Source organism: Prionailurus bengalensis, chromosome C2 (assembly GCF_016509475.1).
Source record: "Prionailurus bengalensis isolate Pbe53 chromosome C2, Fcat_Pben_1.1_paternal_pri, whole genome shotgun sequence".
Classification (NCBI taxonomy): Eukaryota; Metazoa; Chordata; class Mammalia; order Carnivora; family Felidae; genus Prionailurus; species Prionailurus bengalensis.
In genome coordinates this window covers 87,509,646-87,522,113 of record NC_057350.1, presented here as the reverse complement: position 1 = coordinate 87,522,113, position 12,468 = coordinate 87,509,646, and positions in this window count along the sequence as shown.

Genomic DNA, 12,468 nt, shown 5'->3' with positions numbered 1-12,468 from the left:
TATGGCAGAGACTAATTGTTTTTTAATTCCATAAAGAATGAAACACTAGAATCATTAGGATATTATGTATTTAGAGTGTCTTAGTTTAGACTCTTATTATATATCTTCTGGACTAATTTATAAGAGCCTCCTAAATTTTTAAACATCTCTTCCTTCATTATAATTCTCTATAAAATAATGAAAGTCAGCATTTAAAGATGTAAATTTAAGATGGCAGAGAAACTCATCTTGTCACATGGATACAACTAGATAACACTCATATCAGTGTAAATAACCCAGAAAACAACTCAAAAACTGACAGAACAAACTCCACAGCTAAATATGAAGAAGAGAGGCCACATCAAAAAGGGTAGGAAGGGTGGAGATGCAGTCTGGAGCTAAATGGAACTGTGGAACTATTCATAGGAAAGAGAGATGCAGAAGGTGCAAGAGGGGAGAGAAAAAGACCCTTATACCAGGGAGCCCATATGGATAAGATGAATTCCCATAACATTCAGCTCTGAAACCAGAAGGGATGAATTCTGTGTGTTCTTACAATCAGCAGTACTTAAAACCTGGAATTTTAAAAATCAGTGGGCTCAGTTGGCTCTGGAAGAAACAAGAAGGTGAGAGGAAACTGAGTCCCCACCTTTAGAAACAGCACAACAAACAACCCAAGGAGATACAACATAGAAGCAGCAGTTTGAAAAAGCCTGGGGCATATGGGAGGGAGAATTATTTACTGATCTTAGAGAGTGTGTCAGAGGGACAGAGATCTTGGGAGATACCTCTCACAAAAAAGCTGGCATTTTTCTCCCTTACCTCCGAGCATAAACACAAAGCCACCTGCAGGAAACAGCATGGAGCTGACACTAATTTCGGGAAGGAAACAGAAATCCAGATCCAGGAGGCAGAGAGGGCCCCCAATAAAATCAACCCAAGGAGGTCCACACCAAGACACATAATAGTTAAAATGGCAAAAAGTAGTGATCAGGAGAGAATTTTAAAAGCAGCAAGAGAAAAGAAAACAGTTACATACAAGGGAAACACCATAAGGCTATCAGCTGATTTTTCAGCAGAAACTCTGAGGTCAGAAGGGGGTGCCATGACATATTGAAAGTACTGAAGGGAAAAAATATGCAGCCACAAATCTATCTATCTAGCAAGGCTATCATTAACACTAGAAGGAGAGATAAAGAGTTTCCCAGACAAATAAAAGTTGAAGGAATTCATGACCATTACACCAGACCTACAAGAAATATTATAGGGGATGCTGAGTGGAAAGGAAAGACCATTAAGTAAGGAAAGTAGGGAGCACAAAAGCAGGGAAAATAAGTATATCTGTAAAAATAAGTCAAGGAACTCATAAAATAAAAAGATGTAAAGTGTGACACTATACCCCTAAAACATGGGGGCAGGGGCAAAGAGTAAAGAATGGGTTCAAACTTAAGTGACCATCAACATAATATAGACTGCTATATGGAGAAGATGTTATATAAAAACTGAATAGTAACCAAAAATCAAAAACAATATGATAGATATGCCAAAAATAAAGGGAAAGGAGTCCAAATATGTCAGTAAAGAAAGCCAACGAATTATGACAGAAGACAGTAAGAGACGAAAAAAACAGAGAAAGATTACAAAAGCAACCAAAACAAGTAACACATGGAAATCTATCAATAATTACTTTGAATATAAATGGACTAAATTCTCCAATCAGAAGACATGAATGGTGGAATCGATAAAAAAACTAAGACCCATCTATATGCTGCCTACAAGACCTAAAGACACATGCATATTGAAAGTGAAGGGATGGGAAAGCATTCACCATGAAAATGGAAATGGAAATAAAGCTGGGGTAGCAATAGTTATACCAGACAAAATGACTTTAAAACAAAGACAGTAACAAGAGACAAAGAACAATACTATATAATAAGAAAGAGAACAATTCAACAAGAAGATATAACAACTGTAAATATTTATGCACCCAACATAGGAGTACCTAAATACTTAAAGCAGTTAATAACAAACATAACAGAAGTTTCAATTGTAATACATAAATAGTAGGGGACTTTAATACTTACATTAATGGACCAATCATCCAAACAGAAAATCAACAAGGAAACAGTGGCTTTGAATGACACACTGGACCAGATAGCTTTCATAGATATATTTAGAACAGCAGAATACACATTCATTTCAAATGTACATGGAACATTCTCCAGAATAGATCACATATTAGGCCAAAAACAATTCTCAACAAATTCGAAAAGACTGAAGTCATACCATGCATCTTTTCTGACCACAATACTATGAAACTACAAATCAACCACAAGAAAAAAAAATCTAGAAAGAGCACAAATGCATGGAGGTTAAAGAACATGCTACTAAAAAATGAGTGGGTCAACCAAGAAATCAAAAAGGAAATTAGGAATGCCTGGGTGACTCAGTTGGTTAAGTGTCCAATTTCAGCTCAGGTCATGATCTCATAGTTCTTGAGTTCAAGCCCCTCATCAGACTCTGTGCTGACAGCTCAGAGCCTGGAGCCTGCTTTAGATTCTGTGTCTCTCCCTCTCTCTCCCCCTCCCCCACTCACACTCGGTCTCCCTCTCAAAAATAAACATTTAAAAAAATAAAAAAAAAAAGAAAATTAAAAAATACATGGAGACAAAGAAAAATGAAACCACAATCGTCTAAAATCTTTGGGATGCAGGGGTGCCTGGGTGGCTCAGGTCACGATCCCACAGTCTGTGAGTTCCAGCCCTGCATCAGGCTCTGTCCTGACTTCGGAGTATCTCCCTCTCTCTCTGCCCCTCCCTGATTACACTCTGACTCTCTCAAAAATAAATAAACATTAAAAAAATTTTAAATCTTTGGGATGCAACAAGAGCTGTTCTAAGAGGGAAGTGTACAGCAATAGAGGTCTACCTCAAGAAGCAAGAAGAACCTCAAATAAACAACCTAACCTTACCTCTAAAAGAATTAGAAAAAGAAGAACAAACAAAACCCCAAAGCAGTAGAAGAAAGGAAATAATAAAAATTAGAGCAGAAATAATTGAAATATAAAATAAAACAACAAACAACAAACAACCAAACAAACAAACAAACAAACAAAAAACAATAGAACACATCGATGAAACCAGGAACTGGTTCTTAGAAAAGATCAACAAAATTGGTAAACTTCTAGCCAGACTCTTCAAAAAATAGAGAAAGAAAAAATTCAAATAAACAAAATCAGGAGTGGAAGAAGAGAAATAACAATGGACATCACAGAAATAGAAAGCCTTGTAAGAGAATATTCTTAAAAATTATACACTGACAAATTGGACAACCTAGAAGAAATGGATAAATTCCTAGAAACATATAACCTCCCAAAATTGAATCAAGAAAAAGTAGAAAATTTGAATAGACCAATTACCAGCAATGAAATTGAATCATTCACCAAAAAATTCCCAACAAACATAACTCTAGGACTAGAAAGTTTCACAAGTGAATTTTACCAAATATTTAAAGAAGAATTAATACCTATTCCTAAATTTTTCCAAAAAATTGATGGGGAAGAAAAACTTTCAAATTCATCTAGGAACCCAGCATTACCCTGATTTCAAAACCAGATAAAGACACTACAAATAAGAGAACTATAAGCCTATATTTCTGATGAACATAGACGCAAAAATCCTCAACCAAGCATTAGTAAACTGAATCCAACAATACATTAAACCAATTATTCACCATGACAAGTGGGATTTATTCCCAGGATGCAAGGTGGTTCAATATTTACAAATCAATCTACATGATATAACACATTAATAAAAAAGGATAAGAACCATATGATCATTTCAATAGATGCAGAAAAGCATTTGACAAAGTATAACATCCATTTATGATAAAAATCCTCAACAAAGTAGGTTTAGAGGGAACATACCTCAACATAAATAAAGGCCATATGTGGAAAACCCACAGCTAACATCATACTCAATGGTGAAACACCGAAAAGTTTTCCTCTAAGGTCAGGAACAAGATAAGGATGTCCATTCTCACCAGTTATTTAACATAGTACTGGAAGCCCTAGCCACAACCATTGGACAACAAAAAGAAAGAAAAGAAAATGCATCCAAATTGGTAAGGAAGAAGTAAAACTTTCACTCTTTGTAGATGACATGATACTATATATAGAAAACCTTAAAGACTCCACCAAAAAATACTAGAACTGATAAATTAATTCTTTAAGATCATAGGATACAAAATCAATATACCAAAATCTATTGCATTCTATACACTAACAATGAAGCAGCCAAAAGAGGAATTAAGAAAGCAATCCCATTTACAATTGAATCAAAAATAAGAAAATACCCAGGAATAAATTTAACCAAGAAGGTGACAGACTTATATTCTGAAAACTATAAAACACTGATAAAAAATTGAGGATGACAAATGAATGGATTGGAAGAACAGATATTGTTAAAATGTCTCTACTGCCCAAAACAATCTACACATTTAATGCAATCTCTATCAAAATGCCAACAGCATTATCACAGAACTAGAACAACCCTAAAATTTGTATGTAACTACAAAAGACCCCAAGGCCAAAGCAATCTTGAAAAAGAGAAACAAAGCTGGAGTGTGAGTATCACAATCCCAGATATCAAAATATACTACAAAGCTGTAGTAATCAAAACAGTATGGTACTGGGACAAAAATAGACACATAGATCAATGAAACAGTATAGAAAGCCCAGAAATACACCCATGATTATATGGTCAGTTAGTCTTTGACAAAAGAGGTGAGACTATGCAATGGGAAAAAGATAGTCTCTTCAACAAATGGTGCTGAGAAAACTGGACAGCTACATGAAAAAGAATGAAACTGGACCACTTTCTTATACTATACACAAAGATAAACTCAAAATGGATTAAGGACCTAAATGTAAGAACTTAAACATAAAAATCCTAGAAGAGAGCACAGGCAGTAACTTCTGTGACATCAACCATAGCAACATTTTTCTAGATATGTCCCCTGAGATAAGGAAACAAGAGCAAAAATAAACTATTGGGACTTCATCAAAATAAAACCTTCTGCATAACAAAGGAAATCACTGAGACAACAAAAAGACAATGTACTGAATGGTAGAAGATATTTGCCCATGACATATGTGACAAAGGGTTAGTATCCAAAATATATAGAGAAATTATACAACTCAATACCAGAAAAAGCAATAACCCAATTAAAATATGGGCAGAAAACACGAACAGAAATTTCTTTAAAGAAAATTTACAGATGGCCAACAGAGCCATGAAAAGGTGTTCAACATCACTTGTCATCAGTGAAAGGAAAATGAAAACCACAATGAAATATTACTTCACACCCGTCAGAATGGCTAAAATCAAAAACACAAGAAACAACAAGTATTAGCAAGAATGTAGAGAAAAAGGAACACTTGTGCACTGTTGGTGGGAATGCAAACTGTGCGGCCACTCTGGAAAACTGTATGGAGGTTACTTAAAAAGTTAAAAATAGAACTACTCTACAATCCAGTAATTGCAGTACTGGGGTATTTACCCAAAGAACACAAAGGGTATATGCACCCTTATGCTTATTGCAACATTATTTATGTCTAAAATATGGAAGCAGCACGTGTCCATTGATAGATGAATGGATAAAGAGGCTTGAATTTTCCAAAGTGATGCAATTAATTCTTAGTGAGTAAATATGCAAGAAACATGTCAATGCTAATCAAGAAAAGAAAATACAAGTTTTATTCATTTAGTAAAGAATTGGGCATTCAAAACAAACAGAATCTTTTAAGTCCTCTAATGAGAAGTTATTGTCAGGCACCTGCAGTATTAAGACCCACAGAAGGGTAGAGCTGAAAGGGATGCTGGTAATCACCTGCATCATGCACTTGATTTTACAGTTGAGGAAACTGAGGCCTAGACAATTTAAGGGACTAACTTCATCAAGGCCTCAACCTTGGCCAATCCTGTTTACCTGGCCCAAATGCACTGAAATCTCAGGACTTGACCGTTTCAGAAAAAACGGTATAAGAACTACCTGACAAACTTATTGGGCTTTCTTGAAAATCAGGGCAGGCCTAGGGATGCCTAGACCAGCTTTGAAGATACAGTTCCCTACCCTATATGAATAAGAAAAGCTTTTGAGGTAGAGGTGGGGTAGGTGGGAAATTTGATATATTCTCTGCTGTAATGAATTGAGGAGGCTCATTTTATACCAGCAAGTACTCCTAATGGTACTGATCTAATTTGGTAAGTGAGAATATAGCTTGAATTTAGGAATCTCTCAGACTTTGGAAAGAAAAGATATTCACAATGTAAAAGACAGACAAAGGGCAATTATACTTAATATGCAAATATATTTATGAATAAATTAAAAAATAAATAATCCAATAAGAACACATTGTCCAATAAGAAGACAGACAATGGGCAATTACACTTAATATGCAAAAAACTTTATAAATAAATAAAAAACAAAAAATTCCAATAAGAATATAAAATTCATAAAATAAAGAAGTATAAATGGTCAATAAATACAAAGTCTCAACAAATTAGAAAGTTAGCAAAAATGGAAATGGAAGAAATGGTCACTTAAATACAGGAGCACCATAATCACTTATCATGTTGGTAAAATGTTTTTTGTTTTGTTTTTAAATGTTTATTTATTTTTGACACAGAGAGAGAGAGAGCATGAGTGGGGGAGGGTCAGAGAGAGAGGGAGACACAGAATCTGAAGCAGGTTCCAGGCTCCGCGCTGCCAGCACAGAGACCGACGCGGGGCTTGAAGGCACAGACCGTGAGATCATGACCTGAGCCGAAGTCGGAAGCTCAACCTAGTGAGCCACCCAGGTGCCCCGGTAAAGTGTTTTTTTTTTTAAAGAAAACGTTCGGGGCATCTGGGTGGCTCAGTCAGTTAAGCATCCGACTTCGGCTCAGGTTATAATCTCAAGGTTCAAGCCCAATGTCTGGCTCAGTGCTGACAGATCAGAGCCTGCATCCTGCTTCGGATTCTGTGTCTCCCTCTGTCTCTGCCCTTCCCCTGCTCATGCTCTATCTCTCTCTGTCTCTCAAAAATAAATAAGGGTTAAAAAATTTTAAAAATGACAAAAGAAAATGTTCAGTATTGGACAGGTGTTTGAAATGGATACTTTCTTACATTGTGTGAGGGGTACTGTCATTAGCAATTTACCGGGAAAATGATTTAGCAATACGGATTAAAAGCTTCAAAAATGTTTGTTCCTGAAAAGCTAGTATTTCCACTGTAAATAATTTAAAAATAATCACAAATTTACATAGACATTTAGAAATGAAGCATTGTTTATAATAATGGAAAATTGGAAACAAATGGCCAACAATAGGAAGATAGTAATTTATTAATTTGGATATTATGGAGCACTATTCAACATTAAAAACAGCGATTTGGAAACTAATGCCATGGAAAATGTTTTTAGTAACTATTAGTGAAAAAAGTGGTATCTATCATAATATTATATAGCAGAATACATATGTATATATGCAGTATATGTGCGTGTATGTACATATAAAAAATATATATGCATATATATATATCCATGCTGACTTTCACCATATAAACATTGTAATCACTTGTAAAAAATCATTTATAAAAAAAATTGACTAACCAATTCACTATCCAAACTCATTACCTAAATTAAAAACAAAACTATAAGGAATTTACAAATGTTGTCTAGAGAAGACTCTTCAGCTGCCCTTGAGTCCTGGCAAGAGGATGTACAGAGCACTGCAGGCTCATTGCACCTGCTCCCTACAGGAGTGTAAATATGCTATGCATTATCACTATCCTTTTCCTTCTCTCCCCTGCAGTCTAGACATTTAACACTGCCAGTAATATAACTTCTGTGAAGCACTTAAGGACTCTGCTAGCTCAGGTCCAATTCAGATGTTATTTTTATTATCTAATTCATTATATTATTATTTATGTTACAATTGTTTATTGTTTATTTCCTGAGGTATAAAGGAAAAATGATATTTGTATTTGTTAATGTGCAGATTCCATTTGTACTGTATGTAAACATACATACTAATGAGTTCATTAAGAATTTAAGAATTAGATCATTGGTGTTTTATAAACATTATACCATGCAGAAATTCTTGGTGGGTTGTTAAATTTTGTGTTTAAGAGTATTTTAATGATATTTGGGGAAATCATTTGGAAGGTTTTGATGGGCTGAGAATACTTTTTTAATTTAAAGTAATGAAATATGGCTTCTGTTAATTAAAAATTAGCTATCCAACACTTTTTGAGAATGAGATCATTTTAAGATAATGAAGATAATAACAAATGCTTTTTGTAGGGGGTGTGCATGTAGTTTTGATATCTATGCTGCAATTAAATGTCCTTGAAATGTTAGCAGTGTCTTCTCTGTGATACTGTGAATTCATGTTGGGTTTTTTTTTTAATATAATCTATTGTCAAGTTGGCTAACATACAGTGTATAAAATGTGCTCTTGGTTTTGGGGGTAGATTCCTGTGATTCATTGCTTATCATGTTGAGTTTTACATTGTATTTCTAAATATTTTGAATTTTGGAAAATGAGATTTTGCCATGAAGCTTTTTCAAAAAGTAAAAGAAGGAAGAGAAATAAATGAAGATCTCAGAACTCTACTTCAGTTGACTTCAGGAATATGGGGGGGAGTGAAACTATTTGAACAGGGATGTGGGAAGAATGTGTTTTTTTATATAAATTTATCATGATTATAACCTAAGTTTATGATATGGGTTCTAAGAAAATAATTTATAAATACGTCCTTAGCAGAATCCTCTCTCTTTCTCTTTTGGATCTGAATTCATACTTTGTATCTCTTACTTTGTGTCTCTTGAGTGGCATTATGATCAAGAAGATAGGAGCCAGCAATTCTAGGTGACAAATTTCACATTAGTAAGGATACCTTGTAATTAATTATATTATCTGTAAAGAAAGAACATAAATATTTACAAGTACTATTAAAACTATATGGTAGAGAGATACAAACCATTTCTGTAACTCAGCTGTCCCCAAGTTCTCCAGCCTTCAAGAGCTCTTCATTTCACTTGATTAGGAAGAAGTCCTGTTTGTACTTATATTCCCCTTTCTGAGATTTCCTACAAGTACTAAAGGTCCCTTGTTCATCTGAATGGCTTTTGTTTGTTTGTTTGTTTTTGCAGGAGGCTGGGGGTGTCTTGCTTTTTTGTAATGATTTTTCAGGCTTCTATAGCAATTCAAATAACATTTTGTCCCATGTGAGGACACAAGTCCCATCAAAATTCCTTAAACTTGTAAGACCAGCCTGTGGTTTTTAATAAAACTTTATAGAAATCTTAAGGTTAATGGAGAATGGAGTTTACAATGTAGAAGATGGAAAACACAACTTGAGAGTAGATATTGCTATTTCCAGCAGACCATTTTCCTATTTTCCTTGGCCAATGCCATGTTAGAGGGGCCTACTCTTCTTTATTATGCAGGAATGACTTTGACCAAGTACTTTTTTCCTGGGTCCAGGGCACCTAAACCTGCACATATTTCTGGATTCCATTGAGAAATGACTCTCAATGAAGAGGGCCTTTAATTTATTATGCAGAGCAATGTTCCTCCTCAGTGTCCATTCTATCAGAATCTTACTCTTCTAGTTGTCATCCCCAAAGCCCACTGACTTTTTTTTTTCCTCGGGAGTACGGAGCCTAAAAGATGAGACCAAGCTCCCATCATGAGTAATCGAAAGATCTGCAGAAACTTTTTAAAGTAAAAGATGTTTCAAGAAATTTCAAAGTTCTTAGAATCAATTCCTTGGGCTTAGCTCAATTTGAAGAACCTGATTTCTCTCCTCATTCTCCATCATTCTCCCAAAAGTCTTTGAAAACAGAAAACTTTGCCAAGTATTTCAATTAGTGTGTCTGGAAGCTCTAATATTGATTGGTTAAGGTGTGTGTATGAGGTGTTTTCCAAAGCAGACTCCAGTAATCATGTTTTTCTTTTCTCCCTGTTACTCTTCTAATGAGCCATGGATGGGAAATTAAAATTAATAATAATGCAGTCATCATTATCAATTTAAGATATGTAAAATATCATTGATCTCAGCTCTGATATGTACAAGACGTATTTAGTTTTTCTAAATTACTTAATATCATTGGGCCTTTCTTTCTTCCCCTGTAAAATAGGAATAACAATACCTACCACTAATATTTGTTGCAGACACTGTAGCAGAATCCTGAACTCACCTCCTCCCTTGGGCACAACAAATGTACTGCTACATATGGAATAATTCACTCTAAAAGGACCTGAAAATTAAATGAAGTGAGATCCCACAATAGAGGATAAAAGGATACCACTGAGACGAGAAAGAGAGGCAGAGACCTGGACCCACCAGGAGAAAAACTGTACCCCAGCCATAGTGAGTGGCACCCCAACCCTTAGATTATGCACAGGAGAGACAAGCCCCCAAAACACTGGGTTTGAGAATCAATGGGAATTATATTCAGGAAAACTAAAACTGTAGGGATGGAAAACCTGCTCTTAAAAGGACTAAGCAGAGTTACTTCACCTGGAAATCATTGCAAAAACACTAATTTGAAAAATTTGAAAAGCACATCGACCACAGGTAAAGGAAACCCATTTGTTAACCTTAAAGAATCTGTTGGAGAAGCAAAAAATAGCAGGGACTTCCCCAAGGGACAAAGACACTAACAGGAGCCATTTTTGTGATCTTAGTCCACATTACTAAAACTGGTGCCAGTGGGTGCCATTTTGGAATTCTCCCTTTAATCTGCTAGTACCAGAGGATGTGACCTGCTGAGCACCCTAGCCACCAACATGCTGCAGCAGTAGCAGATCCACCTTGCAGCCATATCAAGCTTCAGTCCTATTCACCAACATGCCACAGCCATGGACTGCTGCAACAAGAGGGTTGCACACAAACCACACAGGGGCATCTCTTGAGTACCTGGTGCTGGTGACCAGGGGAAATTGTGCTTCTAGGTCCCAGAAAACATATCCTACATAAGGCCACTCCTTCATGATTGGGAGAGGTAGCTGACTCTTCTAATACATAGAAACAAAAACAAAGAGTTAGGCAAAATGAGAAGACAGAGAAATATGGTCTAAACAAATGAAGACAAATCCTCAGAAAAAGAATAAAATGAAATGGAATTAAGCAAATTACCTTATAAAGAAGTCCAAGTAATGGTCATAAAGATGCTCACTGAACTCAAGAGAAGAATTTGATGAGCACAATAAGAACTTCAGCAAAGAGACAGAAAATATAAGAAAGCACTAAACATAAGTTATAACTGAATTTGAAAGTATACTAGAGGGGTTCAAAAACATACTGGATAAAATAGAATGAATCAGTGAGCTGGAAGACAAAGCAAAGGAATTCACCCAGACAAAGCAGAAAAATGAAAAAAAAATTTTTTTTAAGAAGTGAAGATACATTAAGGGACCTTTGGGAGAAGATCAAGCATCATTTGCATAATAGAGATCCCAGAAGAATAAAAGAGAGAGACATGGCCAGAAAATTTATTTGAAGGACTAAAGACTGAAAACTTCCTTAATCTGGGAAAGGAATCATACATCCAGGTCCAGAAAGCCCAGAGAATTTCAAGTAAGATGAATCCAAAGAGAACCACACACACTATAATTAAAACAGTAAGAATGTACAGAGAGAATCTTAAAAGCTGCAAGAGAAAAACTACTTTTACAAATAAGGAAAATTCCTTAAGGCCTTCAGCAGATTTTTCAGTAGGAACTTTATAGGACAGAAAGGAGTGGCATGATATAGTCAAAATGCTGAAAGGAAAAAACTTCCAACCAAGAATTCTTTACCCAGTAGAGTTATCTTTCAGATTTAAAAAAGAAATTAAGAGCTTTTCAGATAAGAAAAGCTAAGTTCATCACTACTAAATGGGCCCTACCAGAAATATTAAAAGGATTTCTTTAAGCTAAAAAGAAATGGCACTATTTAATAATAAAACATACAAAAGTAAAAATATCACTGGAAAAGGTAAATATATAACAAAGATAGTAGGTCAATCATTTATAAAGCAAGCATGAAGGTTAAAAGACAGAAATATTAAAATTAAAATTATAATAATTAAGAGAAGTATAAAATAAATAGATGTGAAATGTGTCACCAAAACTATAAAACATGGGGGAGGGGGGTAGTTAAAAAGGTAAAGCTTTGTAATCTGTTTAAAATTAAGATGGTATCAACTTTGAATAGATTGATATTTACATAGGATATTTTACATGAACCTCATGATAGTCACAAGGAAAAAGCTTATAGTAAATACACACAAAAAAATGAGAAAGAAATCTAAACATAACACTAAGGAAAGCTATAAAGCTATGAGGAAAGAAAAAAGAGGAGAAGAACAGAGAAGAACTACAAAAATAGCTAGAAAACAATTAACAAAATAACAATAAGTATATACTTATCAATAATTACTGTAAATGACGAAATTTG